General features: G+C 48.1%; 9 non-coding genes across 9 annotated transcripts; all 9 read left to right on the forward strand.

The window, feature by feature from the left end:
* The first annotated feature begins 9,023 nt into the window (after nucleotides 1–9,023).
* TRNAW-CCA (transfer RNA tryptophan (anticodon CCA)) lies at nucleotides 9,024–9,095 on the forward strand. Its single transcript has one exon. It is a non-coding gene; the product is annotated as a tRNA-Trp (tRNA).
* Nucleotides 9,096–9,645: 550 nt separating this feature from the next.
* Nucleotides 9,646–9,717, forward strand: TRNAW-CCA (transfer RNA tryptophan (anticodon CCA)). Its single transcript has one exon. It is a non-coding gene; the product is annotated as a tRNA-Trp (tRNA).
* A 541-nt stretch (nucleotides 9,718–10,258) lies between these two features.
* On the forward strand, nucleotides 10,259–10,330 carry TRNAW-CCA (transfer RNA tryptophan (anticodon CCA)). The gene has a single exon. It is a non-coding gene; the product is annotated as a tRNA-Trp (tRNA).
* A 550-nt stretch (nucleotides 10,331–10,880) lies between these two features.
* TRNAW-CCA (transfer RNA tryptophan (anticodon CCA)) lies at nucleotides 10,881–10,952 on the forward strand. The gene has a single exon. It is a non-coding gene; the product is annotated as a tRNA-Trp (tRNA).
* Nucleotides 10,953–11,493: 541 nt separating this feature from the next.
* TRNAW-CCA (transfer RNA tryptophan (anticodon CCA)) lies at nucleotides 11,494–11,565 on the forward strand. The gene has a single exon. It is a non-coding gene; the product is annotated as a tRNA-Trp (tRNA).
* A 550-nt stretch (nucleotides 11,566–12,115) lies between these two features.
* On the forward strand, nucleotides 12,116–12,187 carry TRNAW-CCA (transfer RNA tryptophan (anticodon CCA)). The gene has a single exon. It is a non-coding gene; the product is annotated as a tRNA-Trp (tRNA).
* Nucleotides 12,188–12,728: 541 nt separating this feature from the next.
* TRNAW-CCA (transfer RNA tryptophan (anticodon CCA)) lies at nucleotides 12,729–12,800 on the forward strand. The gene has a single exon. It is a non-coding gene; the product is annotated as a tRNA-Trp (tRNA).
* Nucleotides 12,801–13,350: 550 nt separating this feature from the next.
* On the forward strand, nucleotides 13,351–13,422 carry TRNAW-CCA (transfer RNA tryptophan (anticodon CCA)). The gene has a single exon. It is a non-coding gene; the product is annotated as a tRNA-Trp (tRNA).
* Nucleotides 13,423–13,963: 541 nt separating this feature from the next.
* TRNAW-CCA (transfer RNA tryptophan (anticodon CCA)) lies at nucleotides 13,964–14,035 on the forward strand. Its single transcript has one exon. It is a non-coding gene; the product is annotated as a tRNA-Trp (tRNA).
* The last annotated feature ends 405 nt before the right edge of the window (nucleotides 14,036–14,440 follow it).

Raw genomic sequence — 14,440 nt, forward strand, 5'->3', positions numbered from 1 at the left:
CCTGAAGATATATCCTTATGGTTCAGCTACTGCATTACCCCTATGTGGCAAATTTCAGGCATTACTAAAGGCTGATGGGAAATCCATCACGGACACTTTCTATGTAGTGGAGTGTTCTGCAGACACTCTTCTTAGCTGCAATAGTGCGGTATCTCTGGGCCTAGTGAAACTGGCAAACAGCGTAACACACTCTTCTGTCCAAAATGTTATGCAGAAATATCCTCAACTCTTTCAAGGCATAGGAAAGCTGAAAGACTTTCAAGTGAAATTACACATTGACCAGTCAGTCCAGCCGTCAGTTCAACCTCACAGGCGCATCCCATTCCATGTCCGCAAGCTAGTGGAGAAAGAGCTACAAGACCTGGAGACAGATGATGTTATTGAACGTGTGGAGGGCCCAACTCCCTGGGTCTCACCAATTGTTGTTGCGCCTAAACCTAAGCAGCCTGGTAAAATCAGGTTATGTGTGGATATGCGACATGCCAATCGAGCCATTCAAAGAGAAAGGCACATTACACCTACCATTGATGATATTCTCACAGATCTAAATGGTGCAAAAGTATTCTCAAAAATTGATCTAAAATCTGGTTATCATCAGCTTGAATTGCATCCAGACTCCAGATATATCACAACTTTTAGCACTCATGTCGGTCTAAGAAGGTTCAAGAGGCTGAATTTTGGCATTTCATCGGCTGCAGAAATCTTTCAGAATGTTATCAGGCAGGTTCTTTCAGGAATACTTGGAGTCCTCAATGTTAGTGATGACATCCTTATCTTTGGCACAACCCAAGAGGAACATGACAATCACCTAGAACAAGTCTTTCAGAGACTGCAAACCTGCAATTTAACTGTTAATCCATCAAAATGCGAGTTCAACAAGACGTCATTGAATTTTTTTGGCTACATTTTTTCTGAAAATGGTGTTTCTGCAGACCCTGAGAAAGTAGCAGCCATAACCTCTGCTAGCCAGCCACAAAATGTCTCAGATGTTCGAAGTTTTCTTGGTCTGGTCACATACTGTGGACGATTCATACCTGATCTGGCTACTGTTTCTGAACCCCTACGACAACTCACTAAAAAGGATACTCCTTGGTCATGGACAGTTGAACATCAATCAGCTTTTGATACACTTAAGTCCAGTCTTTCTAGTGACACGGTCATGGCCTATTTTGACCCACTAAAGTCTACTGAGCTCATTGTGGATGCCAGTCCTGTAGGCCTTGGTGCAATTTTAACTCAGGTGTCCAAAACTGGCAGTATCTCCACAGTCTCCTATGCGAGCAAGGCTTTAACAGAAACGGAACAGCGCTATTCTCAAACTGAGAGGGAAGCTCTCGCAGTTGTATGGGGATGCCTTCATTTTCATCTTTACCTCTTTGGTTGTCCATTCACAGTGGTCAGTGATCATAAACCACTCATTCCAATCTTCAATAAACATTCATCAAAGCCACCCCCACGACTTGAACGCTGGCTACTCCGCCTGCAGAACTATCGCTTTCACTTGAGATATGAGGCAGGAGCTGGGAACCCTGCAGACTATTTTTCAAGACACCCTTCACCACAGTCTACCAAAGATGACTTGCCTGCCACTGTCTTAGCTGAGGAGCATGTAAATTTCATTGTTACACACTCTGTGCCAAGAGCAATGACCCTCGAAGAAATTAAACATGCGGTGGATTCTGATCCCCAACTTCAGTTGGTAATTGACACTGTTCGGTCTAAGAACTGGAACTCTTTTCTAGCTGACACTCGTCTTCAACCGCAGGGCCAAACAGCATATTTACAGGCCTTCTTTAATGCAAGACACTCTCTTTCTGTATCTGACTCAAACATACTACTACGTGACAACCGCCTGGTCATTCCTCAGAAACTTCAGAGTAGAGTGATCGATCTGGCCCATGAGGCCCATCAAGGTATAGTTAAAACAAAGCAATTACTTAGGGAGAAAGTATGGTTTCCTGGACTAGATAAACAAGTGGAAGCACTTATTGCCACATGCATACCTTGCCAAGCAACTACGGTGGACCATAGCCGAGCACCAGTACAAATGACACCTCTGCCAGACAATCCATGGACTGCTGTGAGTGTTGATTTCTGCACTTTGCCAGATCATTCCTATTTACTGGTTGTCATAGATGATTTTTCTAGGTTTCCAGTCATTGAACCCGTTTCCACCACCTCTGCAAGAGCTGTCATACCAAAACTGGACAAAATCTTCTCTGCATATGGCATACCTGAAACAGTGAAGACTGACAATGGGCCACCTTTCAATAGTGCAGATTTTCAGTCTTTTGCAACTTATCTTGGTTTTAACCACAGGAAAATAACTCCTTACTGGCCTCAAGCCAATGGTGAAGTGGAGCGCTTCATGCAATCAATCAACAAAACTCTTCGGATTGCTACCATGGAACACAAGGATTTGCAGCAAGAATTGTACAGATTCCTTAGACAGTATGGAGCCACCCCACACTCTACTACAGGAACTCCGCCAGCGACTGCGCTTTTCGGCAGGCCTTTGCGCATTAAGCTTCCAAACATCCCAGTAGTTCACGTCCAGACTCCATTGGTCCTCAATGATTCCCTTGCCAAAGGCAGGATGAAAAGATATGCAGATAAGAGAAGTTGTCGCTTCAAACAGCTGGATATGGGAGACTGGGTCCTCGTTAAAAGGCTGAGACCCAGTGACAAGTTATCATCCCCTTATCATCCAGAACCCTTTCAAGTCACACACATCAAAGGTACCATGGTTACTGCTCAACGCCAGGGTCATCAAGTGACACGAAATGTCTCCCATTTTAAAAAGCTTCGTGACTACAACCCAGGAGCAAGTGCAGAGGAGACAGATGATGAGGAAGTTTCACCAGGTACAACTGGTTCAGCAACACCAACAAGAGATACCGAAAATTCACAGACTGTTTCTGATAACGAGATGTCTCAATGCTACCCGACAAGGATGAGTCGAAGGCCACCAACGCACCTCAGGGACTATGTTCTGCAGTAAAATTTTCTTTTCAGTTCGGACCTTTTATTTATTGTTCATTTATAATGTTTGCATTTTATTTTATTTTTTTATATAAGAAGGGGAGAGATGTGATGTTGTTATAAGTATGTTCTGTATGTTCTGTTCTGCTTACTTATTCTGCTTTGTCTGCCTAGCAACAGTGAGGTAGTAATGGAGGAGGAGCTGAGCTTAGGGGGAGGAGTTGTTAGACAGGGAGCCATGATGGAGCATGGAATAAAGTGTTCTGATCTACAAGAGTAACCATCTCATAGTGGACTTATTCCAGAAGACCTGCATCCTCACTACAACACTACAGTGAGACATCTCCAACACCTATCAGAGGTGGTTGGAAAGATGGTGTGGAGCAGAGTCGGGACCCTGTACCACCTAGAGAGGATTTTATAGTTTGTCTCCTGAGCCTTGCAAGAGATGGAGAACTTATGGCACATCTCGAAGGCCGACGACCACACACCCGGCGGGAACACCACCCCCAACTCCCTCTCCCAGCCCCCCACGAATGGTGGTAAGCCACTCCCCGGACCCTCCAACAGGAAGTTGTATAGAAGAGAGACCGTATGTTCCGGTCGTGAAGCAGAGAGGCAGAGGCGTTCTAAAGGCAGTAGCAGTCTATGCACATTCTGCGACCGCTTCAAGGATAAATAAAAATGGGATAGTTGGGAACAGTGCCAATGAGCAGTTACGGAGTCCGGACTGGGGGCTAAAGCCAGCAGCTCCGAGCGGGGAAGGAGAGTAGAGGCAGAGGAAACATGTGTAAGCCGGAGGAGAGGATGGACAGGGGGGCGACCCAGAAAGGAGGAATTAAACGCCGCTGGAAAATCGGGGTTGCCCGAGACTGGAGTCAGAGGGCCGTCATTCTGGAAGAGCAAACGCATACCACTATAGATTCGACACACACCCATAGTCTGACTCGCTACGAACGGGAGCAAATAGGGCTTACAGTCCGTCCAAAATTTCCTGTGGAGCCAAGGGAGCGCCGTGAGTGGTATAGGGCTCAAAGACTCTTCTAAGGCAACCCAGAGCCTAGAGCGGGACGAATGGCGCCAGTCAAGAATACGCGTAGCGACTGCCGCAAGGTAATACTTAGAGCAGTCAGGCACCGCCAGGCCTCCTTTCTTTTTGGGTCAGGACAGAGTATTCCGAGCAATTCGAGGGGGTTTAGAAGACCAAATAAACTTACAAAAAGCCTGTTTGACCGCTGTGAAAAAAGAGGCTGGGAGAATACATGGGACCGTTTGGAAAAGGTACAATAGACGGGGGAGAGGAGAACGTTCATTTTCAGGAGGTTGATGCGCCCTAACCAGGAGAGACCCTTCGCATCCCAACGACCGAGATCAGATCGCAGCGTGCGCAGTAACGGAAGAAAGTTCAATGAATAGGTGTCTGACAGGAGAGTAGGAAGCTGAACTCCCAAGTATCGGATCGACTTGTGGGACCATTGGAAAGGAAAAGAGGCTCGCAGAGAGCTAAGGTCCGTCGCAGGTAGGGAAATATTAAGCGCGGAGCTTTTAGAGAGATTTATCTTATAATTACTAAAAGAGCTGTAAGTGTCAATTTCCTTAAGGATAGATGGGAGAGACGTAAGGGGCTGTGTGACAAAGAGAAGGACATCGTCAGCGAATGCAGAAACTTTTAGGTGTAGGTCACCTGTCCGCAAGCCATTAATATCAGGGTTCTTCCTAATCGCCACCAGGAGGTGTTCCATGACTAGCGCATATAATAGGGGGGATAGGGGGCATCCCTGGCGCGTACCATTGTAGATAACGAAGGGAGAGGAGAGGGATCCGTTGACCCGAACCCGAGCCTCAGGCGAGTTATAAAGAGCTCGGATACGAGTAAGCATAGACGGGCCAAGTCCCAATTGAAGAAGCGTGGCTTCCAAGAACCCCCAGTCCACCCTGTCGAAGGCCTTCTCCGCGTCCAAAGAAAGAAGTAACATAGGCGTATGCGAACGCTGAGCATGACGGATGGCGAAGAAGGCCTTCAGGGTATTGTCGCGAGCCTCCCTACAGGGGATAAAACCCACCTGATCCGGGTGAACAAGATCCCCCATATGTGGGCTAAGTCGGTTGGCTATCAGTTTGGCGTATAATTTAGCGTCAGTGTTAAGAAGGGAGATAGGCCTATAGCTGGAGCAGAGGGAATGATCCTTGCCCTCCTTAGGTAGGACGGTAATGTGCGCTTGGAGAAAGGAGGAAGGGAAGGGCGTATCAGAAGAGACTGAGTTGAAAGCGCGTAAAAGAGGCAGGAGCAGTTCAGCCTTAAGAGTTTTATAAAATCGAGCCGTGTAGCCGTCAGGGCCGGGGCTCTTACCTCCCGGAAGAGATGAAATACCCGCCTCTAATTCCTGTTCCGAGAACGGAGCCTCAAGCAAAGCCACGTCGTCACGCGACAAGGACGGCAAAGCGGTCTCCGCCACATATTGTGCTAATGTAAGTGCAGAAGGCGAAGGGGAGTGAGGGGGTCCAGGAGGGGAGAGATGATAGAGGGAGCTATAATAGTCCGAAAAGGCGGAAGCGATATCAGAAGTAATATGCGCGATGGAGCCCGACGGTTTCTTAATGGCCAAAACGTGGGAGGCGGCACGGCGATCACGTACAGCTCTCGCAAGAAGGCGTCCTGCCTTGTTTCCCCATTCATAGAAGGAGCGCTGCCCCAGCTGACGCAACCTCTGCTGCCCCCGCTCAAGGATAGACTTTATTTCCTGACGCGCGGCTGTCAAAGCGGCCAACGTTGATTGCTGAAGGGATTGTTTGTGCTGGGCCTCTAAGGACGCCAGATCCGACAAGAGTGAGCGGAGTCTCAAACCTGCCTCCCTCTTCAGACGCGCCCCGTGCCTCATCAAGACCCCACGAAGTACACAACTCAAGGGCTTCCGACTGGATAGGGGGTGATGTAGCATCATTCGCGTGATCCTGAAGAAAGTGAGAGGTGGAGAGTTTCAGATCAGCTAAGCATTGAGCATCAAGAAGCAGAGATTCGTTCAGTCACCAAGTAGTAGAATGAGGACACGAGGACGGGGGACGGAAAGAGCAGGAAACAGGAGCATGGTCAGAGAGGAAAGTCAAGCCAATTGTAGAAGTGTCAACGAATGAAAGGAGACCGTGAGAGAGGAAAACGTAATCGATCCTACTATATAAATTATGTGGATGTGAGAAGAAGGAAAAGTCCCTGTCCAGAGGATGAAAGATGCGCCAGACGTCACACAAAAGCATAGAGCTTAGAAGCCTTCTAACCTTGTTAATGGCACCATAAGAAAGTTGGGACCTGCCCGAGGAGGTATCCAATAAGGGGTTAAGGGCCAGATTGAAATCCCCGCACACAATCAAATGGCCTTTAGCGAAATCTTGGAGGGTCGCAAGAGTAGACAAAAGAAAAGGGACCTGATCAGTATTAGGGGCATAAATATTAGCTATAGTATACAGTACCCCAGAAATTTCGCAGATCAAGAACAAAAACCTGGCATTTACATCAGACAGAGAATCTAGGACTTTGATCGGTAAATTCTTATGAAAGAAAACCGCTACACCTCTGACCTTACCTTGTTGGCTGCCACTGTGGAACCAAAGCGGAAAGTACCGATTCTTGATCGCTGGAGCACGATCGGACAGAAAGTGTGTCTCCTGGAGGCACAGAATCTGTACTTTGCGCTTGTGTGCATCATACAAAATTTGCGAGCGTTTCTCCGGGACATTAAGTCCTTTGACGTTGAAAGATGACACAGAGATATCCGCCATCTCAGGGGGAAGAGGAAGGGGGGAACAGGAAACGGGTCAACAAAATAGAGTAACCAGAAAAGGTCTAAAAGAGCAACAGACAAAACAGCAAGGGGGGACAAACAAGGAAAGGAAGAGGGTTCTGGAGTTACCCTCAAAGGGAACTAAGAGGGCCGGAGCACAGGTCTCCAACGGGCCCCGCACTGCAGGGACCAAACTATGTGGGGACGAGAAAGACAAGACGCAAGGCAGATGTAGGATGAAAAGAGCAAGCGAAAGGAAGAGAGAAATATAGACAAAGAAAAGTCAAGAGTCAGAAAAGGGGAGAGAAAGAGTAAAAGAACAACCCAGAGCAAGAATACTCCGGCTCCGACACACGAAATTTGCAACAGAGCTTATAGAGCAATAAGTACGGTGCAATAACAGTACTAAAGACATGAGAAAACGAAGATATGGGCAATAACAGTCAAATCGCAACATAACTGCAAAACAACCAGAGAACAGATATGGATAAAGAGTCTGTCAAAAAAGAGGAAGACAGCAACCACAGAGCAGCATGGTCAGTGCGGAAGCAACCGGGCCGAAGAGGACCACCGCCCGCGTTGGGATCTTTGGGAGCGGGGCGGGTCCCCGGGACGATGATCAGCTGCATCCCACTGCAAGCGAGGAGGACCGGTGTGATTAGGATCAGCCAAAAGTGAAGACCAGTCCGGCAACTGCAGAGGGGGGAGATTCAGGACTCGGAGGAAGGTCGGCAGGTCAGCTGGATGAACCAGTGAAAGGATACGGTCCCGGTGGCGAACCTGGAGCGCGAAAGGGAAGCCCCAGCGGTATGGAATCTTACGATCCTGTAGGATGGACAGAAGAGGCTTCATGGCAGAGCGTTGACGCAGGGTGTATCTAGAGAGATCCGGGAAAATAGACAAATCATGGCCCTCAAAGGGCACAGTGCGGCTGTTGCGGACCTTCTGCATAATCTCCTCTTTGACAGCATAAAAATGAACTCTGCATATCACATCACGAGGTTTAGAGTCATCAGCGCTGCGAGGACGCAACGCCCGGTGAGCACGGTCCATTTCAATAGGAGAGCCAGGTGGGCGCCCCAGCAGAGAGTTAAACAGTCCCGTGAGTGTGGGGACCAGGTCGGCCGTTGGAAAAGACTCAGGGAGGCCGCGTATACGGATATTGTTGCGGCGGTTACGATTCTCAATGTCATCCATGTGCGAGATCAAATTGCGCATCTGAGAAGAATGAACATCAGAATCCTGTTGCAGGGCAGCAATAGAGGAAGAAGCTGTAGATTGAAAGTCCTCCAAGGCCTGTACCCGTTGTTGTAGATCCGAAACGTCAGATTTCACAGCACGCAAATCATGTCGCCATGCGCGCTTTAGGTCAGAAGCAAGACTGTCCATATCTCTCCTACTCAGTGCTAGCAGGGCCTGCAGCTCCGGGTGTTTCTGTAGAGTAAGAGCAGCTTCATCGGGGGGGGGGAGGTGGGAAACAAAAGAAGGGGCATCTGCCCGCAGGGCCGTGTGAGCAGGAGTAGGCTGGGAGGGTCTCTTACAGGTCTCTGGAGGCCAGGAGTCCTCATCGGAAGAGGCGCCATCAGAGGGTGACTGGGGGCTCCGCTGGGCAGGATGTGGAGTATGGAGGAAGGATTTCTTATGCGGGGGGCTAGCACCCCAGTCAGCAGGGTCAGAGGGGCCAGCATACGGGGGGGGGTGACCTGTCGGAGTTGAGGAGGAGTGTGTAGGAGAGACCCAGGGGTGCCAGCAGCAGCCTCACCCTGGGAGGGTGCAAAGGACTCCACTGCTACATCTGCTCCCTGCCTGGGAGCAGTTGGGGAAACGGCCACATCCAGGGCTTCACTCCCCTTAGAGTAGGACGCCTGAGGCTGTTGTACCTGAGAGAGTCCTGATGTCCCAGCAGAGGGAGCCGTGCCTGCAGGTGTCCATGCGCGAGTGTCCTGTGTGAGAGGAGCGCCGCCGCCGCCATGTTCCGGAGCCTGGCGTGCAGGGAGGGAGGAGGAAGAAGATGGCGGCTCCCCAGCGATGTAGGCCGCAGCATCCAGAGTCCCGCGCCGCTCGCCGCGAGGTGCGAAGTAGTCCGGGATAGAGCTCTCCATATGCACGGAGGTGAGAGGAGTCTCCCTGTGTCTCTGGGAGCGCGTTTTGCCCATCGTGGAGGGTATTGCACCGGTGGATGTCGGAGCCTGGAGCGGAGCTCGGTTCACAGGCGTCCACTCGCGTGCATGCCTAGCCACGCCCCCCCAAAATAGCTCTTCTATCGACCTCGTGGCGCAACGGTAGCGCGTCTGACTCCAGATCAGAAGGTTGCGTGTTCAAACCACATCGGGGCCACTTCCCGTCTTTTTCATCATCTAGGAACCCAAAAAGGATCAAAATGCTCTGTAATAAGACTTCCAGGAAAAAATCAATGTGCGTGTTCCTAAACTACTATGTCCTGTTCCTTCTTTATTCTACCACTTGGGAGTCTTGGAAAATTGTCTTTCTTCAAAATTCCTTTATCGCCCACTCACAATCGGGATGTCGCCAATGAAACTTGCTGTTAAATGGGGTAAATGGAATGCCCATTCATCCACCTTATGGGGCATTGGCCGCGTGTCTCGCTCCAGAAGAAAAGGCTCCATTTTTAACTTATGCAGAGGTAGGCTGGGATTGGCATGATCGCGCCAAGCCAGAAATATGGTGAGTAGAAAGAGCTGGCTTGTTTTCTGGGGATTGCTTTACACTAGCGGCAAGATATCAACGCATGCCTATTTTGATCCTTTCTGAATTGGGGTAATATTTCTTTTATTCAAAATCATGATATCAATCAGAACGAGCAGATGATCAGCTTTTTATCGTTGATATTGAGTGCCAAAAAGGCTCCGTAAACAGTTGAGCCTGAGACCTCGTGGCGCAACGGTAGCGCGTCTGACTCCAGATCAGAAGGTTGCGTGTTCAAATCACGTCGGGGTCATCTGTGCATTTTACCAGGAGAGTTCCAGCATGAGACTGATGTTCCTTTCTCTATAGCTAATATGTCCAAACGGTCTTTCTACCGCTCGTGTAAAAAAGTCTTTCTTCAATAGTCGTCATTCAGTCGCTCAAGATCAGCGTTTAGTGATGGAAAAACGCTGTTAAAGGGAGTCTGTCACAGAACCCAGCGCCGAAGAGAACTAGGTGAGGGTCAAGTGATTGAAAGAGTATCTTCCCCTTGCAAATTGCTGACTCCGTTGCCTAGCCCTCAAGGTTATAGTCAATATGTGCATGAGCCCTTTGGAGCAAGGAAGGATGTGAGGTTCACCTTTTCAAGTAACAGTAACGCCCTGGTGGCTCCAATGTGCTGATTTGCATATTGAAAAAATCAGCGTTAACCGGCTGCGGGAGGCAGCCATTCAAAAGGGGGAAGGAGTATCTGATTCGGGTGACCCTAACCTATCCGTTTGCTAGGGTTGTTGATTTGCTGGGTTCGGGTGACAGATTCCCACTAAATGGAATAAAAAAATAACTCTTCTATCGACCTCGTGGTGCAACGGTAGCGCGTCTGACTCCAGATCAGAAGGTTGCGTGTTAAAATCACGTCGGGGTCAGTTCCCATCTTTTTCATCATCTAGGAACCCAAAAAGGATCAAAATGCTCCGTAATAAGACTTCCAGGAAAAAATCAATGTGCGTGTTCCTAAACTACTATGTCCTGTTCCTTCTTTATTCTACCACTTGGGAGTCTTGGAAAATTGTCTTTCTTCAAAATTCCTTTATCGCCCACTCACAATCGGGATGTCGCCAATGAAACTTGCTGTTAGATGGGGTAAATGGAACGCCCATTCATCCACCTTATGGGGCATTGGCCGCGTGTCTCGCTCCAGAAGAAAAGGCTACATTTTCAAATTATGCTGAGGTAGGCTGGGATTGGCATGATCGCGCCAAGCCAGAAATATGGTGAGTAGAAAGAGCTGGCTTGTTTTCTGGGGATTGCTTTACACTGGCGGCAAGATATCAACGCATGCCTATTTTGATCCTTTCTGAATTGGGGTAATATTTCTTTTATTCAAAATCATGATATCAATCAGAACGAGCAGATGATCAGCTTTTTATCGTTGATATTGAGTGCCAAAAAGGCTCTGTAAACAGTTCAGCCCGAGACCTCGTGGCGCAACGGTAGCGCGTCTGACTCCAGATCAGAAGGTTGCGTGTTCAAATCACGTCGGGGTCATCTGTGCATTTTACCAGGAGAGTTCCAGCATGAGACTGATGTTCCTTTCTCTACAGCTAATATGTCCAAACGGTCTTTCTACCGCTCGTGTAAAAAAGTCTTTCTTCAATAGTCGTCATTCAGTCGCTCAAGATCAGCGTTTAGTGATGGAAAAACGCTGTTAAAGGGAGTCTGTCACAGAACCCAGCGCCGAAGAGAGCTAGGTGAGGGTCAAGTGATTGAAAGAGTATCATCCCCTTGCAAATTGCTGACTCCGTTGCCTAGCCCTCAAGGTTATAGTCAATATGTGCATGAGCCCTTTGGAGCAAGGAAGGATGTGAGGTTCACCTTTTCGAGCAACAGTAACGCCCTGCTGGCTCCAATGTGCTGATTTGCATATTGAAAAAAACAGCGTTAACCGGCTGCGAGAGGCAGCCATTCAAAAGGGGGAAGGAGTATCTGATTCGGGTGACCCTAACCTATCCGTTTGCTAGGGTTGTTGATTTGCTGGGTTCGGGTGACAGATTCCCACTAAATGGAATAAAAAAGTAGCTCTTCTATCGACCTCGTGGCGCAACGGTAGCGCGTCTGACTCCAGATCAGAAGGTTGCGTGTTCAAATCACGTCGGGGTCAGTTCCAGACTTTTTCATCATCTAGGAACCCAAAAAGGATCAAAATGCTCCGTAATAAGACTTCCAGGAAAAAATCAATGTGCGTGTGCCTAAACTACTATGTCCTGTTCCTTCTTTATTCTACCACTTGGGAGTCTTGGAAAATTGTCTTTCTTCAAAATTCCTTTATCGCCCACTCACAATCGGGATGTCGCCAATGAAACTTGCTGTTAAATGGGGTAAATGGAACGCCCATTCATCCACCTTATGGGGCATTGGCCGCGTGTCTCGCTCCAGAAGAAAAGGCTCCATTTTTAACTTATGCAGAGGTAGGCTGGGATTGGCATGATCGCGCCAAGCCAGAAATATGGTGAGTAGAAAGAGCTGGCTTGTTTTCTGGGGATCGCTTTACACTGGCGGCAAGATATCAACGCACGCCTATTTTGATCCTTTCTGAATTGGGGTAATATTTCTTTTATTCAAAATCATGATATCAATCAGAACGAGCAGATGATCAGCTTTTTATCGTTGATATTGGGTGCCAAAAAGGCGCTGCAAAAAGTCAAGCCTGAGACCTCGTGGCGCAACGTTAGCGCGTCTGACTCCAGATCAGAAGGTTGCGTGTTCAAATCACGTCGGGGTCATCTGTGCATTTTACCAGGAGAGTTCCAGCATGAGACTGATGTTCCTTTCTCTACAGCTAATATGTCCAAACGGTCTTTCTACCGCTCGTGTATAAAAGTCTTTCTTCAATAGTCGTCATTCAGTCGTTCAAGATCAGCGTTTAGTGATGGAAAAACGCTGTTAAAGGGAGTCTGTCACAGAACCCAGCACCGAAGAGAGCTAGGTGAGGGTCAAGTGATTGAAAGAGTATCTTCCCCTTGCAAATTGCTGACTCCGTTGCCTAGCCCTCAAGGTTATAGTCAATATGTGCATGAGCCCTTTGGAGCAAGGAAGGATGTGAGGTTCAACTTTTCGAGCAACAATAACGCCCTGGTGGCTCCAATGTGCTGATTTGCATATTGAAAAAAACAGCGTTAACCGGCTGCGGGAGGCAGCCATTCAAAAGGGGGAAGGAGTATCTGATTCGGGTGACCCTAACCTATCCGTTTGCTAGGGTTGTTGATTTGCTTGGTTCTGGTGACAGACTCCCAATAAATGTAATAAAAAAGTAGCTCTTCTATCGACCTCGTGGCGCAACGGTAGCGCGTCTGACTCCAGATCAGAAGGTTGCGTGTTCAAATCACGTCGGGGTTAGTTCCCGTCTTTTTCATCATCTAGGAACCCAAAAAGGATCAAAATGCTCCGTAATAAGACTTCCAGGAAAAAATCAATGTGCGTGTTCCTAAACTACTATGTCCTGTTCCTTCTTTATTCTACCACTTGGGAGTCTTGGAAAATTGTCTTTCTTCAAAATTCCTTTATCGCCCACTCACAATCAGGATGTCGCCAATGAAACTTGCTGTTAAATGGGGTAAATGGAACGCCCATTCATCCACCTTATGGGGCATTGGCCGCGTGTCTCGCTCCAGAAGAAAAGGCTACATTTTCAAATTATGCCGAGGTAGGCTGGGATTGGCATGATCGCGCCAAGCCAGAAATATGGTGAGTAGAAAGAGCTGGCTTGTTTTCTGGGGATCGCTTTACACTGGCGGCAAGATATCAACGCATGCTTATTTTGATCCTTTCTGAATTGGGGTAATATTTCTTTTATTCAAAATCATGATATCAATCAGAACGAGCAGATGATCAGCTTTTTATCGTTGATATTGAGTACCAAAAAGGCTCTGTAAACAGTTGAGCCCGAGACCTCGTGGCGCAACGGTAGCGCGTCTGACTCCAGATCAGAAGGTTGCGTGTTCAAATCACGTTGGTGTCATCTGTGCATTTTACCAGGAGAGTTCCAGCATGAGACTGATGTTCCTTTCTCTACAGCTAATATGTCCAAACGGTCTTTCTACCGCTCGTGTAAAAAAGTCTTTCTTCAATAGTCGTCATTCAGTCGCTCAAGATCAGCGTTTAGTGATGGAAAAACGCTGTTAAAGGGAGTCTGTCACAGAACCCAGCGCCGAAGAGAGCTAGGTGAGGGTCAAGTGATTGAAAGAGTATCTTCCCCTTGCAAATTGCTGACTCCATTGCCTAGCCCTCAAGGTTATAGTCAATATGTGCATGAGCCCTTTGGAGCAAGGAAGGATGTGAGGTTCACCTTTTTGAGCAACAGTAACGCCCTGCTGGCTCCAATGTGCTGATTTGCATATTGAAAAAAACAGCTTTAACCGGCTGCGGGAGGCAGCCATTCAAAAGGGGGAAGGAGTATCTGCTTCGGGTGACCCTAACCTATCCGTTTGTTAGGGTTGTTGATTTGCTGGGTTCTGGTGACAGACTCCCACTAAATGGAATAAAAAAATAGCTCTTCTATCGACCTCGTGGCGCAACGGTAGCGCGTCTGACTCCAGATCAGAAGGTTGCTTGTTCAAATCACGTCGGGGTCAGTTCCCGTCTTTTTCATCATCTAGGAACCCAAAAAGGATCAAAATGTTCCGTAATAAGACTTCCAGGAAAAAATCAATGTGCGTGTTCCTAAACCACTATGTCCTATTCCTTCTTCATTCTACCACTTGGGAGTCTTGGAAAATTGTCTTTCTTCAAAATTCCTTTATCGCCCACTCACAATCGGGATGTCGCCAATGAAACTTGCTGTTAAATGGGGTAAATGGAACGCCCATTCATCCACCTTATGGGGCATTGGCTGCGTGTCTCGCTTCAGAAGAAAAGGCTCCATTTTCAAATTATGCCGAGGTAGGCTGGGATTGGCATGATCGCGCCAAGCCATAAATATGGTGAGTAGAGAGAACTGGCTTGTTTTCTGGGGATCGCTTTACACTGGCGGCAAGATA

This window comes from Leptodactylus fuscus, chromosome 5 (genome assembly GCF_031893055.1).
Source record: "Leptodactylus fuscus isolate aLepFus1 chromosome 5, aLepFus1.hap2, whole genome shotgun sequence".
Taxonomy (NCBI): Eukaryota; Metazoa; Chordata; class Amphibia; order Anura; family Leptodactylidae; genus Leptodactylus; species Leptodactylus fuscus.